Source organism: Pogoniulus pusillus, chromosome 20, assembly GCF_015220805.1.
Source record: "Pogoniulus pusillus isolate bPogPus1 chromosome 20, bPogPus1.pri, whole genome shotgun sequence".
In the NCBI taxonomy this organism is placed as follows: domain Eukaryota; kingdom Metazoa; phylum Chordata; class Aves; order Piciformes; family Lybiidae; genus Pogoniulus; species Pogoniulus pusillus.
The window spans coordinates 7,646,428-7,659,184 of record NC_087283.1 but is presented as its reverse complement, the minus strand read 5'-3'; positions in this window follow the sequence as shown (position 1 = coordinate 7,659,184).

The following is a 12,757-nucleotide window of genomic DNA, read 5'->3' as shown; positions in this document are numbered from 1 at the left end:
ACCATCCTGCCAGTTCTCCACTCTTCTAGAGCTACAGTCACTCATTTAAAGCAATATTTATCCCAGTTTCCCTCTAAAAAGGTTACTTCCCTCAGACTGTCTTTTCTCTTCTGCATTTAATGACAGTGGTGGACAACTCATCTCCACAGTTCAGCCTACAGCTACACAAAGTGACTAAAGTGCTGCCTTCAGATGAAGCGGAGTTCAGAACCAGCAGGCCACTGTCATCTCCACCAAATGTCATCTGAAATCAGCTGGAGATAGTGAGAGGCACACTCAGTTTCAGTAAATCCAGAGAGGATTATATTACTGTCATAAGACTTCAACTTGTGGTTTTATTTTTCATTACCCAGAGAACTTTATCTGACAGCACAGGATACCTCCAATTGCTTTTAAAAACAGATCTCCCTCATTTGTTGCAATATTAATATCTGCACCTCGATAAAGCACCTTAGGAGCACAACCAGGAGTTCCCATGAATGTCCTGACTCCTGTGTTGCAAGGTGACAAATGACATGGCTGGTTGCACAGAATAAACACAATCTTTTCTTGGAGTATTGCTACTTCAACAATGTATTTGTGCTGATATTTCACTTGTCTGTGCTCTTGCTGAAACCCACAGCAGTGTGAAACAATAACTGTTCACAATAAATCTCCCTAATTTAATTTCATTTTTGTTGCTTGTTTCATATACTTCCAATGTGAACTTGAAGCAACTAATTCTAAGGATTAATAGGTACTCCAGACACCATTTACTGGCCTTCCTTTTGGCAGATCTACAGCTCTGACATTTACCCAGGAGAAACTAGCGTCTGCACATTACAGTGCTTCCAATAGGGAATGCTTCATGCCATTCATTTCCATTCCTCATATCTTTCCACCTCCAGTGTGTTTTGGAAACTAGGCAAAAGATTTTACTGTTTTTCTATGGGGTTAAGAAAAACTTTTTTAGCTGGTAACACTGCAACAAAGATATTTCTCACCTTTTCCAGATATTGTTCTTCTTGGCACTGCTGTGTCATCACAGGGCAGCTGCAGGACATCTACAGCCAATTTCACATACACATTGCCCTCTCATTTGGAACCCCATACACACCTAAACAAAGAGGGACTTTAGTACACTCAATTACAGTGGCTCCTCACTCCTACTACTAAGCAATTTGTGTCTCATCAAGTTCACTTTAGCTTACTCAGGAAAAATAATTAGAGAAAAAAAAAGAGAGAAAAAAGAAGAGAGGAAAAAGAATAAAGCAGCAGCTTTGACTTTCTGAAGAACTTCTTGTTCAACAAAGCAGTTCTTGGCAAGTTTATGGCTCCAACTATTAGTATAAAGCATTCTTAGCAGCTTGTGAAGTAATTATAGGGCTCAGGCACAATTCTTTAGCAAACACAGCCACTGGTGATAATTAGAAATCTCTAATTTACTGCTAAGCAAGTTTCTGAGATGTGTTACTTTAAACACTAGGTACTCAATGATGTATAATGTTTTTAAAACTACCATTACAAGAAAGACAGAGAATTAGCTGCTGTCTCTTAAACTACATCTTATCTACACACAACATTTGGGCAACAGACATTTAATCTAAGTGGAGCAACTCTCTCTGGAGATGGCCACGTCCAGACAAAGCTACTGTCTGGTTGCCCTGTGAAGAGGGGAATAAATGATGCTGCTACAAGATGTCTTTGCATTGTTGTAATGTCCTGGCTAGATTTGGCTTCTGCTTCTCTGAAATCTTGGGCATTCAGCTCTTAGACTAACAGCTGAAGAAAAGTGACAAGTACAGTACCATACAGAACTGAGCAATCAGTCCAGGCAAAGTACTGAAGTGAAAAGCCACATGCCTAAGCAGCACATCTGGCCAGGTGCAAAGCGTGTGTGAGCCAAGCAGAAAGCAGATATTCCACCGGTGAAAGGTGACAGTGTGCTTGGGTGTGCCACTGACAATAAAAACGATTTTTCTTTCCTATATTCTTGTCCAGGGAATATGTAGAACATCACAAAGCCAAGATTTCTCTGCTTCAAGATTTGTGGTGCAGTTCCTGAACAAAGTTCCCGCTGCCTTCAAGGATGTTAAATGAAATCGCTTCATACATCATCACTAGGCAAAGAGTCATCTTCTGTGCTTGAATCTGTGTGAATTTCCATTTCACAAATGGTTTCAATAAGGCAAATTCTGCAGTAACATAAATTGCTGTCAGATGATAGTGGGGGAACGTGGCTGAGACTTGAGCATCTCCCCAGGACCTCCAGCATCATTTGTTATAGTGAGGAAGATGTATCTATATGAAAGGACATTTTATACATTCTATCAGGCTAGGAGAACAAAATGACTTTTGGAACCAGGATTCATGCTGCTTGATTAGAAAGAATAAAACAACATTGGGTGTTTTGGTTGGGTTTTTTTTATGTTCTCAGGGAGGTCCTGAGTAAAAGTCATGGTGTGTTTGTGCAGCCAAAGAAAAATGTCTTTCTCTAGCCAAAAACAAGTGAGGTAGATCGGCCTAAGCCAAGACTTCCCTTTTCCCAGAGGAAAGATCTGACTTTTAAGGAAAGATTATATCAAAGAGAGAGTTTCCTCCAAGTGCACAACTCCAGCAGCATGAGGTGACTTGTTTTAGCTTGATACAATCACAGTGCTTTCATGCCAGGGGTCGCTGCTGTTTCCTCCCCAGCTCTGCAGAGCCTCTGCTACCAAGAGCAAAGGGCAATGGTTTTCTGGGGGTTAAGCAAGTTAGAGATGGTTGATATTGCCTGGCCTGTGGGGAATGCAAGGTTACAGCTGCTCTGCCTCCCCCACCTTCTGCTTGCCCAGCTGCTGATGGCCAGCCTGTGGGGTCCTGCCTGATGGATCACTCAGGATATATGTAATGTGGAGGGGAACCTCAGGTGTGTGCTGGGATCAGCAAAAGACGGTAGAGCACTTCTTAGGGCTTCTTATAGGTCAGACAGATCAGGAGAACTGATCACAGTGACAAAACCCTGTGCTAGTTTGAAGCTAGCTAGAATGTTTTGCTGAGAAGGAATTGATGGAAGGGCACCACCAGGAGTGGACAGGAGTGGAGCCTGCAGAAGGATCATTACCAAGGGTGTAGAAGAATGGAGGGTCAGCCAGGAAGTTAGGAAGCAAGTGGATTAATAAAGAGAGATGGAGGGTGCATCAATGTCCTGCCAAAGATCAGCACACCAAATAGGCTTTCCTTTCTTCTGCCAACCATTCTTTTTCCAGTCTTTTAGCCAACTCCACAGAGCATTGGCTACCATCCATGAGTTGGTGTAAAGGATAGGCCAATTTTCACATTCAGCCACATCAAGAGCAAGTTGGACAGCTTTTACCTCAGTGAATTGACTGGATTCTCCTTCTCTTGTGCACCAGAGGTAGGAAGAACGGAGGGTCAGCCAGAGGAGTTAGGAAGCAAGTGGATTAATCAGAGAGATGGAGGGTGAGGTTAGAGAGAAATGCAGCTCAAAGCCCAGGCTGTGCCTGAACACCAAATGCCTTATCTATGTTTATTATCTTATTCTTATGCATCTCAGCAAGCCTATGAGTGAAGAAGACATCACCACTGTTTCTCTTTCACAGCCTGTGATCTAATTCTTCTCACCAAAACATTCTAGCTAGCTTCAAACTAGCACAAACCCAAAGTAACATTCCTCTCTGCTACCCCTGGCTGCCTTGTGAAGGCTCAGCCCTGGCTCAGGGAGCTCTCGAGGGGTGACACAAAATGCAGATGATACAGCCCTTCACCCAGGATGCTGTTTTATGGCCATCTCTACAGGACACCAAATCTGGATTTCCACTATGGATTCATTCCTTCTCTGAACAGCAGAAAAACTGGCTATTGTGTCTGTGCCAGATGTTTCCTACCAGTCATCTCCACTGGGAATTTATGGGATGAAATAAAAGATCAAAAGCAATTCAAAGCACAGACAGGTGACTCTCTTTAAGCATCTGGCCTCAAGCCCTTGCAAAGCTGGTAGAGGTCAATGTTAAGTGGCCCCTGACCATTTGGAGAGGCCAATAAAGAATATCTCTATTTAAACTAGCTTTATTGGATGCAAGATATAAATTAAGCAGATGAATGTTATTAGCAAAGTATTCTCATCCTACTAACAAAATGAGCAGGAAGTCTTCAAATACAGGATCAAAACATCTTATTAATTTTGAGTGGAAAGGTAACTGTTCTTGGGCAGAGACTTGCCTTTGGGGTGCAACAAATGGCCATGCCTCTGCAGCAATGCCAAGTGCCCTGGGGACATCACTGTGTATCCCAAACAATTCCTCAGGGTGGGACCACCAGAGCTGTGGTTCTTGCCCACACTCTCCTTTGTGCCAGTTCATCCTGGGGCATTCTTATCCCAAAGTCTTTTGTCTCTGCCTCTGTGAGCAGTTACAGAGACAAACAGAGAGGCAGCAGAGGAGGCTGGGAGGGCTGGATGGGAGCAGGGACACTTTTCCTCTCAGGTCAGTGGAGTCTGCTGCGTGTTTTTGGATAGAGGGGGACATACCATGGAGCTCTCACATTGTGACTACTGAGAGAAGCCAAATGGCAGACTGGAAACCTCAGAGAATCTCCCTGGAGGACAGATTTCACCCTAAAATGAGAGACATAGGCAGTTAGTTTGTGGATTTACATGGATTCACAGCAAATCCTTAGCCCTTTACTATGCTCTGCTCAGCATCCAGACTGAATTCCCTGAGGATAACAAAATGGCACCCAGGGTGCCCTGACCCTAAAACAGCAGAGCTGTGCTCTGGGAGTTCCAAAGAAGCATGAGGCACATGATGTCTTGCTTGGACCACAGTTAGGCACGAGTCAGAGCCAGGGACCATGCAGTCACGTCAGCACGGACGTTAAAACCCATCTAAAAGACAGGTCACTAGCAAATCCACAATTTTACACATGACATTGAAATGGGGGCTAGTTAGTCACCCTGCAGTGGCCCACAAAGACTTGGCCAAGGCAAAGCAGTTTGCTTTGGGGGCTTCATCTGAGTGTGAAATTTGCCTTCTTGTAGCCCCAGAGACAGATGGTTTCCCATAGCACAAAAGTCCTGGCTGCATGCAGAAATAGCAACGTAATAAAGTGCCTGTGAGTGGCACCTGCAAACACTGAGCAAAGGGGACGAAGGGCCAGATATCTATCAACATTGTGCTTGCATATGATTTCCTTTATGAAACCTTTAACCTCTGCATCCCACACATGTGAACTCTCTTGCTCTTTGCTGTGGCTGTTCTGAGGCAGAGTACTTTGGCAAGGACACTAAGTGATTTCCCAGGTCCAACTACAAAGAGCTCTGAAGAAAACACAGATCCTTGCGTAAGCTCTGAGGATGTCAGTGCTCTCCAGAATAGCTGGTAGTGTGCACCTTGAGCTGTACTTCCTCTACAGCACAGCTTCATCACTCTGCAGGAACCAGCAGTTGTGTGGGGACCTGGCAGGGCAGGGAGCATCCCTGCAGTTCATTGCCACAGAGGGATATTATTAGAAGAGATATTAGAAGAGATACAAGGATTTTGGAGTTGGAGAGTCACATTTTCTGTATCATCCCTGTGTTCTCAAAGAGAAGACACATAGATTTTCTTGTCTTCTCTTATCTGAGAAGCAGGCTTAAACAAGCTGTAGAAAATTCTACTTGCCTTTGACCTTTTGATAAAAGTCTTATCTAAAGCTTGTTGGAGATAGGCAGCAGTGTTTGCAGCTGCTGCAGACTGGGCTTATCTGGGAGCATTCCTTTTATGTCCTTCAGCAGAGTGTCTGGAAGTCAGTACATATGCTTCCATCATCTACCTGGTCTGAAGAGGACATGCAGACTCTCTCCTATCCAGCAGCTCTTCTAAGTGGGCTGGATTTTATTCATCACTGACTCCTGGAGCCCAGACTCCACCTGGGCTCCATCCTCCTGCCAGCCTTCATCCTCCCTAGGTATTGCTTTACACCTTTCTTGACTTAAGCATTAAACATAATCAGACGTCACTTCAAAACTAGAAATCAAGACATGCAAAACTGGCACTGCACAGCAAAAACTTCCCTCAAGAAAGCTCCAAAAGCTGCTTGCTGACATCCACACGTGTCTTTGAACACCTGGGGTTGAACTCTGTCCAAAAGCCCTCTGAGCACACAGCTTTACCAAGCTTTGGTGTGCTGGAAAACACAAGAGCCCTCAGGTACTGTCCTTTCTTTGAATGTATGCACCCTTAATTAAGAGGATGCATCTTATATTTTGGCCAATTTAATTCCTCAGCTCAGCAAGATACTTCTTTAGCAGCCAGACATAGCTTACTTTTTTGAAGGTGCTGGAAGTATAACAGAAGAATTTTCCTCTCCTTGTTTCTCTCTGTGAGGTCCTGATCAGCAAAGTTTAATATTCCATCTGAATTCCTTCCAAATCACTGAGCAGGCTGGGAGAGACACATGGAGAGTGTCCACCTTTTATCTCAGCACAAAACTTTCCATCTGAACAGTCTTTTTAATGGGAAAGAAACTGTCCTCCAGTGAGCCGCTGGTTTTCAGGATGCCATTAACTTGCATTTTGCCACAGATGTTGCCTATTACAACGTTTCCCATTCCTGACACAAAGGGGAAACATGAAGGTGCCTAGGACGTGCAGCACCTCAGCCGCAGTCAATCCCGCTTTGCGTTCGCTGCCATGTTCAGTTCGCTTCCACGCTCCGCGCTCGTGCAGCTGCAGGAAACCTTTTGGGCAGGGCAGAGAAAGGAGACCAGAGAAGGAGTTTACATTATGGGTGAACAAGAGTTTGAGAAATGGTGATGTCTCTGTTACAAAGTCAGTGTGTTGAATATCGCACAGAGATTTCAGCAGCAGGCGTCCCTACTGCTGCAGCAAACCAGCTGCATGCTAGCTAAGCACAACTCTGAGCACCCTGTTAGTACCAGGGAGAGATGAAAAGCAGAGCTAAAATCCAGACTGTGCTACAGACCTGGCTTCTCTCACTACTTGGTGCTGACTATGGCTACAGAAGATGGTTGCATCTCCAACTCCTGTGAGAGTACACACCCAGTAATGCACAACACAGCTGCTTTTGCCTTGAACTGTGTGAATTTTATATGCTGGAAGATGTTTACTGCAGTTTTGATTCAACACTCTATATTATTATGTAAGTATATATGTTATATAAAGATAATTTTTATCCCTATCTATACAATAGAAACTTTAATCTCTAGCATGTTTCTTGTATTTGCATGCTCCCAAGCCTGCCCCTCCAAAAAGTAATGGAGCAACACCATCAGGTTTCTCTGGTTTGGTACATTATAGCTTTAATAGAGGTACAGCCTAATAGAGGCTACTTAATACCTGCTGACTGGGTACAGAGCTTGAATTCTGATTTATTCTGAAGTCTTGTCTCACTTGGAAACTTTTTTACTACTTTAGGGTTCATTTATCTGAGATTTCTAATGCTATTCTGGACGCATTCCAGTGCAAATTATGTCTACAGAGCAAGCAGTTATATATTCTATCCATCTTGAAACGTGCCAGCCTAAGTCCTCTGTGAATAGATATTTAATTAGTAGGAGCAGGAGAACATTCTCAAAGTCTTGTAGAGACCACTGAACACACTACTCCCATGGGCAATTAGGCTGCAATGGATATCATACTGGTTTGTTGTTTTTTTTTTTTAGTAGAACTGGAAATATTTTCCTGGCCTACATTAGAGGGTCCAACACAGGCATCAAGAAGAAGGGTCTGCCCCCTGCATCAAGCTGTGAGACGTTGCTACACATGGAGACATAGGACAAGTAACACTCAATCTTCACTGCTCATTCAGGCATCAAACAGGCCAAGGATTGTGCTTCCTCCTTGTTTCCTGGAGGTCCCACTACAGTGCTTCAAAATGGAGAGCAAGAGAAAATGCTGTGTTCTAGGCAAAAGAGGGAGAAAATCAAGACACTCCATATTATTATCAGGACACTCCAGAAGTGTCCAGGCCCAACTAGAACATCCAGTTTGTTCAGACCATTGTTTTAGCACATTTTTAGAGTGTACAATAAACATTTGCAATTGATTTGACATGAGTTCCAGATCCTCTTCCAAGTCTGTTTTTCAAAGCCATTAACCTGTTCTTGAGTGTAACCATCCCTAATAAATCCCCTTTTTTTTCCTGCTTAGTCTTCCCAAAGTAGCTGCATTATTTCATCATTTATGTTTTCTGCATTTTGAGAGTGTTAAGGGAACTGGGGAAAATTAATAGCTGAATATTCAAATACTTTTTTACAATATCTCTTCATCTTCTCTTTAAATTCTTGAATCGGATTTTTCTTGCAACTTACATCCAGCAAGCTCTTTGGCAAGAGAAAGTTCAGATGAGGCCTGACTCCTTAATTACATTATTGGCAGACTGTGGCATTCCTTTGTTACTTTCTTGATCTAATTCCCCCAAAGAGCTGCAAAAAAAGGAGAATGGTGGATTAATTTAATCATAGCTTCTTGTGTGGTTAAATACCAACTCCTTTGCTGTCCACATACATTTGGATGCTCTGAACTTTATCTCTTCCACCCAGAGTGAAAGCATCTTCCACCATACAGCTTTTATGTTCAGACTTTACGTCAAAGAAGTGGTGCAGACAAAAGTCCATGTGTTCAGATTAAGTGGAGGCTCAGCAGCTGAAGTAGAGGATTCAAAGCATTTCTTATTACATCAAATCCTTCAGAGGCAAAATGTCAAGGCTAATTCAGTGGATAGCTCCTTGGACCAGCACAGGAAGGGTCCCTGAAAGGAAGGTGCTTACAGTGTCCAAAGTCAGTGTTGGTACAATGTATCTGCTTGAGTTGAAGTTTGAGAGGCACCGAAGTTTGCAAGCCCCAAACTCATGTTTTGCTGAGCATGTTTGTGTACCCAGAGAGAAAATCCATCTCATGGCAAGGTAATGGAGACAAATGCTGTAAACCTTCTTTCATCCAGGGCTCCATTTCAGCAGAACCTGCAGTTATTACAAACCTTTTGTCTCAATTAACTCAACACTTCTGCCAGAGAAATCTGGGACATGCTGTTTGCAGCAGAGCAGATTTACTTTCCTGTGCAGACTGAAACAGCTGTTTCAGACTGTGACTGAAAAGTTATGGCAGTTACAGTTGAGCTTTTCCAGACTCCTAACTGAAATGTAATAGTACAAGTCTTAGTTGTGTCTCTTTGTCTCTGGGTGCACATCCAACAGTAAAGCCTTCTGTCTTTGTCTCAAGGGGTGAAATCACACTTCTCTCAAATCAGCTCTGTAGAAAACCTAACTCTCTCATCTAGGTTTTCATACATCTAGCTCCTTCTTCTGGGAGCTTGCTGCCAGCATTAAGTCCAAGAGAGCCTTTGCAGATGAAAGTATCATCTAATTTGAACATGATGCTCTAAAGGCTGAGTAACAGTTAGCACCCTCTACTTACTGAATGATTACTAGCTGGATCAGTGGATAGTCCTACTCCTAGAAACTTCAAGGCAGCTCTCCACTGCCTTCAAACATCTTGCCAACAACTGCTAGCACAGAGGACCTTCATTCTCCACAGTCAGCTCTGTGTTAATGCTGATAAAACTGCAAAATTGGGCTGAAATAAATTCTTCCCATCTAATAGCTTAGGATTCACTGCTGAGCTACCATAAAGAGAGGTCTTGGAGCTGCAGCCTCGAATTCCCACACAGGCAGTTTTTTACACTGCTATTATTAACCTAAACTGACATATTTAAACATCTCATAATCAGCTTATACACAATAATTGTGAATTACTACAAAGGAATTCCTCATCCTCAAAGAACGATCAAGGAAATCAGGTTTAAAGGTTTGAATCAATAGCAGGAAGTTACTCAAATGAAAGGCGAATGAAGACTAACAAACCAGTCCTGCAATTTATGCTATTGAAAGGCACAAAAATAACCATAAGGAAACACTGGAATCTGGGTCAGAAATTCCATAACTTCTACACACATCACACATGACCTGACAGAGCAGCCAGGCTCCTACAGCCCTCCTTTCTCTCTCAGGAAGAAAATGCGCTGCTCTCCTTCCTCTACACCAGCTTAGATTTACTATTACGTGTAACAAGGTATCATCCTGTTTGTTTTGCAAGTAATTGTTTGCTAAGAGATTAGAGCAGATAATAACTGACAGTAGAGGCAATTTCCTTCAAGTGGGTATTTGCAAGATCAGCCTGTTACTGAGAGCCGCAAACGGCTGCTGGGACAAAAGTGAAGTCTCAGGAATGCGTAAGCAGTAGACACAATACATCCACTGGAACAATCATTCATTAAACAAAGCAGCTGCTGGAAACATGGAAAAAACATGTTCAGCACAGGAATAACTAAAGGCTTTTCCCCCTCAAAAGGGGAGCAATTATTGTAATTTGTCACACCTCGACTCATATGCTTTAGGTCAGAAGACTCCCTCTTGACACAAATCTTTTTGCCAGGGACATCATAAAGCCAAATGTTGATATATCCCAAATTTACAAGAAAACATATTCCTATGGAGTTCAACTCCGTTTGCCGGAACTGGGAAATTCAAACAGGCTGAAAGTGTGTGGACCAGTTTCATCAAGAGATGTTTTGTTTTAGCTGGTTTCACCTTCTCTCATTACATACTAGCTCAAAGCGGTTTAAGTTTCCATACTCAGTGGAGAACAGATGTTGAGAATAAATTTTGGTTTCTCTGAAACACGAGCAGCATATTTTTGATTCAGAGCTTTGTGAAGTAGCTCCTCACAGGTCAGAGGCTTTGGGCCACCATGCAAAGAGGGGCTTGCTGATCAGAGATTAGCGAGTGCCCTGATGCCCTGCCCAGAAGATGAGGAGTGACTGGCAAAACCACTGAGATATGGAAAGGGCCCCAAGGTGCCCCACTGAGCCTGCAGATCCACAAGAAATCTTGGCCTTAGCCCTGCATAACTTGGGACATGAGTAATGTCTGCACTTCTGCTGCTGCTCTGGTCTAACAAATGCCAGGCTAAATGGCTAGATCATTACCCTTCCCGGTATGGGACTGATCCAGCTCCCACTGGAGCCAGCTGGAGCCTTTCCACTGAGCAGAGTGGGGGTGGATCAGCCCCACTGCTGCTGCAGTTTGTCCTTGTACGGTGCATACTGCCTTGCTCTCACCATGCCGGGAGGCGGTGGAGGACCAAGGTCGGGAGATGAGGGCAGATCTTGGAATCCACAGTTATTCCTCAGAGGAGATGGAACTCCCATTTAAGGAAAGGAGGAAAACTGAGAGAGGGTTTTATGACTAGGTCTGGAATGAGGCAAGGAAAAGTATGAATGTGAACAGTTCAAATCAAAGCAGACAGTCTTTTATGTTTCAGTCAGCCTGGACCTTGAGAAATAGTGGATGGCAGTGCCAAGGTACACTCCAAAATGTGTCCCTGTGAAAATGTTTTTATCTTCTGACATCACAAGTGTGAGGATAACACTGGGAAGGCCTCATCACAAAGAAGACTTTGTGTTCTAGCTACTACACAAAGTGAATATAACGATTTGCCAATTCCAAAGCACAAGTGACCCTTGGAACTGCAGTTGTCCTGGGTTCCCCAGTCTGCAAGCTTTGGCCCTCACTGAGGTCATGGACCGGTAGAAAGGGATCAGTGAAAGGCTGGGAGAGAAGTGATGGTTAACAGCAGAGAAGTGTTGACAGCAGATGAGTGTTTCCAAGAGGCAGGGATGAGCTGGGGTTGTGTTTATGAGCTCTGAGGGCTTCTTTGGGTCAGGGCACTCTGCAATGTAATGTGATCCCACCCCATCCTACCCGGAATAAGGAGTAAGGGTTTACAGTGGAGAATGAGTGAAATTTTAGTTTAGAGAAGTTGACTTCTCTAAGCTTTCATCAGAGAGATCCACGTGTATGCATTTGTGCTTGGCCTCCCTCTTTGTACATTGATTTATTCTCATTTATGACTGGCTGTCCCTGCTGGTTCATGTTGTAGGAAACAACAGAGAGAAGCAAGCCCCATGTCCTATAAAGTAGGAATCTGGGGAGTATATGAAGTCAGACAACTGACAGCAGGAACAGAAGAACCTGTAACTCTTTCTAACTCAGTTTTTCAAGTTGTAAAGTTTCAAGTCAAATCCCCCCTGCTTTAAATTTCCCACTTACCAGCAGACCCTCAGCTGAAGTAAACTGCTCTGAGACCATTGTATTTTAGGACTAAACCCTACTGCTATTGCAAGTGAAATTGCTATTGATTCTCAGGGCACAGAGGTTGCAGCATCAGTGCTGAAATACGTGGGTTTCACACTCTGCAGGGGAGCCAATACTGGCTTCAGATCCAGTTTTCATTGAGGATTTTATGCAAGAAAATGTTCCAGTTGTTCAAAGGCTGCATTAAAAAAAGAGATGCCTTTTCAACCACTTTAATTTGGGGCCAAACTTAAGTTAATACTTACCTTTCCCCTCATGTCAGAATCAGCAATATGGAAGAAAAAAAAAGGCAAAAAGGTTTCCTATTAAAATCTGTTAAGTGAGGTCACAAGGTCAGGAAGCTCTGGAAAACAGAAATCCTTAAGATGCTTGTCTGGTTATTTTTGTCTGAATGGGAAAGTTGCTTTGCTTGAGGCTTTTAAGTGACAGGGTTGCAGAATGAAAGCAATGGCTGCTGATAGAAATGAAGAAATGCCTCACTTCTGAAGCAAAAATGGAACTGAGACTACCTCAGGGCAGCAGAGAGAATGAGAGCCTTTTGTTTTGGAGGAGCTGACCTCTAGGGATTTGAAAGTCAAATGCTTGACCCCAAAGAACAAACAAAGATGCTATTTTTTAAATTACT